The sequence below is a fragment of the Microtus ochrogaster genome, chromosome 24 (assembly GCF_000317375.1).
Source record: "Microtus ochrogaster isolate Prairie Vole_2 chromosome 24, MicOch1.0, whole genome shotgun sequence".
Classification (NCBI taxonomy): domain Eukaryota; kingdom Metazoa; phylum Chordata; class Mammalia; order Rodentia; family Cricetidae; genus Microtus; species Microtus ochrogaster.
In genome coordinates this window covers 32,790,219-32,793,588 of record NC_022024.1, presented here as the reverse complement: position 1 = coordinate 32,793,588, position 3,370 = coordinate 32,790,219, and positions in this window count along the sequence as shown.

Here is a 3,370-nt window from a genome sequence, read left to right as displayed (position 1 = left end):
TCTCAGAATGATGTCAGCTTTCTCTCAGAATGATGTCAGCTCTATCTCAGAATGATGTCAGCTTTCTCTCAGAATGACATCATGGGTTAAACCAAAATGTTTGTCCTTGAAAGTTCTCAAAATTCATTGAGTCTGCAAATGACACCGGTGGCCTTTGACATATTCTTCTAGTGATTTTGCCAACTCTAATTTTCACTTCAAAGAGAAGGCTATTGCCAGACGCATACCTGAGCTAACAGAATATACCAGCTGAGGACCCTGAGGACTAGGCCTGACAACGACATTTAAATGGATCAAGACAGAAAATGCTTGCAGAAGCAGAACCGAGTAGGAAAGCTCCAGAAAGGAAGTTGTCTCAATGAAACAAAACACAGGTGAATAGAAATTAGCTTGAAACTATATATAACTTAATCAAGATTTAGCTGTTTTGATAAACTGAGGCATCCAAGAAACTGTGATATTCTATAATAATACACTATGAAAGGATCAAAAAATTTTTAAGGTTCCCAATCTCTCTGTGGACTTTATTTATGGTTTTCCAAAACTCCCACTCTCTCTGGGCTGCATTTATGATTTAATGTTTTATTTTGGTACTAAAAGAGCTTTAATTCAAGAATTGTAATTTTTAAGGCTATTATTAGGATATGCAGGTTAATAGTCATGTTATAAATGAACAAATTCTTTAATGTGCTCAGAACTATGTCTATAGTCACACTAAGAACAGATGTGATGTGTTTGTCAGGGAAAAGCTTTATTTACCCCTCTATATATGTTTTCAAGGTTAAGCCTAAAACAAGCAAAGTTTATTTAAAGCCAGATAAACTTAATAGATGACCCTCAAAAACTTGTCAGAGACCTGCTGAATACGGTGCTTAAAGTATTTAATGAAAAGGGCTTCCCATGATAGACAAAATGCCAGCTTGGAGTGGCAGTCCTAAGATTTCCTCCAGAGAAGAAAGACCAGTCCTCCTGGATTATGGTAAAGGCAACCACAGGGAAAAACTGTCCTCTGCCTCACCCACCTCAGGACCCAGCGGAGACTGTGGACAACTGGGGTACTAGAGAACCCACCGCCCCTCTTTGCCTCATCGAGGTAGGCCAGTCTCCCAAGTTCCTCACCACAGCAAAGCGTCTCAGATCTTTGGGGTCTGGCAGCCAAAGGCTGATGGCAGGCTAAGAGTTAACGTTGCCCTGTATGACCACTGGAGACTGAAGCCATTCTGCTGCCACTGATATTACTGAGCATGACCAGGAGACTGGGGTCGTAGGGTCATCATCCAGGTAGCTGGGAAGTCTCTGTCATGCCATTGATAAAGAGGCCACTCGGTTTGTATTTCCTGCTAGAATTTTCCTTCTCAGATCCCTGATGATGTTGAGGGCTAACCATAACTCTACAGTTTAGCAGCTGCTGCCTGGTCAAGGCATTGCATGTGTGAACACCGGGACTTGCTTTTTCTAGAGTTCCTAGGTCTCCAGGTGAGAAAGGCAAGCTCACAAAACAAGCTTCAATGTAACTTTTTTTTTTTTTTTTTTTTGGCCATTCCTCTATTTAAAAAAACTTGCTTTGCACTGGCTGCTCTCAAATTTGTGTCTTGTGGTGAATGATTGAATGGAAAATGGAAAAGGTTTGAGGTTTATGTAAGTTGTAAGGGTCTGAGAAAATAACTAAAAAATTACTAATAAGACTGGAGAGACGGCTCAGAGGTTAAGAGCACCAGCAGCTCTTCCAGAGTCCTGAGTTCTTTCCCAGTAACTACATGGTGGCTCACAACCATCTGTAATGAGATCTGGCACCCTCTTCTGGCCTGCAGGAATATATACAGACAGAACACTGTATTCATAAAAAAATCTTAAATAACAATAATAATAATAAAAATAAAATTTAGAGACACATATGATGTTAAGACTTCAAAGGATCAGAGTGTTAGCATATTAATCGATGGAGTTCTGATGAGTTATTAATTTGGCTCTGGTAAAGCACTGACTACTCTCATATTGACAAGGTCAAATTTTAAAACTTCCTTTGGTTGTTTTCTAAGTATAGACTAAAAGGTGCTTCTCGTCTTGCTAAAACATCTCTTTCCAATCTATCTGTCTGTCTACCTATACCTATGTCTATACATCTATATCTATACAGTCCTCTGGATAGAGTGTTAGTGCTTTTAATCCAAAATCATTTTTTGAGCCCCCACTCTTTCACTATGACTCAAAGGCGCTGGTCTACTGCTTTTTTCAACAATTTGGATTTCTGTAAGCTTACTAACGGTGGTAATGCTAATATATCTAAAGTGCTTATCTCTTTTTGTAAATTTTAAGCTCAAATGTAAACTTCGGGGAATTGCGATGTGGTCGGATGGACTCCAGAGAAGCTCCTCTGTCAGTCAACAGCCTGAGCTGCCCCACCTACTCCTTATTCTAAATGTAAGGTTTTCCTAAACTTTAATTTCTGTCCCCAGTCTCCATCTGTCCCAGGATAGTTCCACTTGACAGACACCATCTGGAGATCAGTGAAATTGGACTTCCAAATGTTGAGGGATGCTAAGGGTTAATTTGTCTGGTCTCTTACAACTTTAACACAGCCCATTCTGCTTCTGTGAGCAAAAGTGTGCTTTGCACAAGATGATCTCCTGCTTGTGCGTATACAGAATGTCACTGTGTTCTTTGCTCTTAAAAGCCCCTGGCTGAGCAGGCGGGGTGCTGCAGTTGGGAGTCCTGGGTGTAGACCTGTAAAGGAGTAAAAGCCTCTCCTCTGTTAAAATGTATCCGTGGTCAGACTGGTGAATCTCTGAAAGAGCCCAGATGCCTAACACTAATGAGCCCAGATGTTTGCATGGGGACTGTACATTATGACAGTCAGCTCTTCATGTCTGTGATTCAGCTGCTAGCACAGTGAAATTATTCAAAGGAAAATTATGTCTGTGTTGAACATTTGGGGGTGGTGACTTCCGCCCCCCTTGTCATAATTCCCTGAACAATAGTGTAACAACTATTTACTTAGCACTTGCAGAATCTTTTTGGCTTATTTTGTACTGTAGAAGTCCAGAGGTGATTTGAAGAACACAGGAAGAATCATGTAGATTAACGTGAACACCGTGATTTTGAATACAGAGAACTCGAACACCTGAAAGTTTTAATAGCCACAAGGAGTCCAGAGACACCTAAGGGACTGAGAGACAACTATTATTTTGGAGTGACTGGGGGTATAAGAGCAAGGCTAGTAACAAATATTAATACCCAGGAAGGCAACATCACCAAGTAGTCAGAACAGAAAAAAGAGGGAAGCCATCATAGTTTGACCATAAAACAGTTTTCTCTTGACATGTCCAGATGCACTACAGCTGCCCAGACATCCATTCGTCCCTCCCTTGCT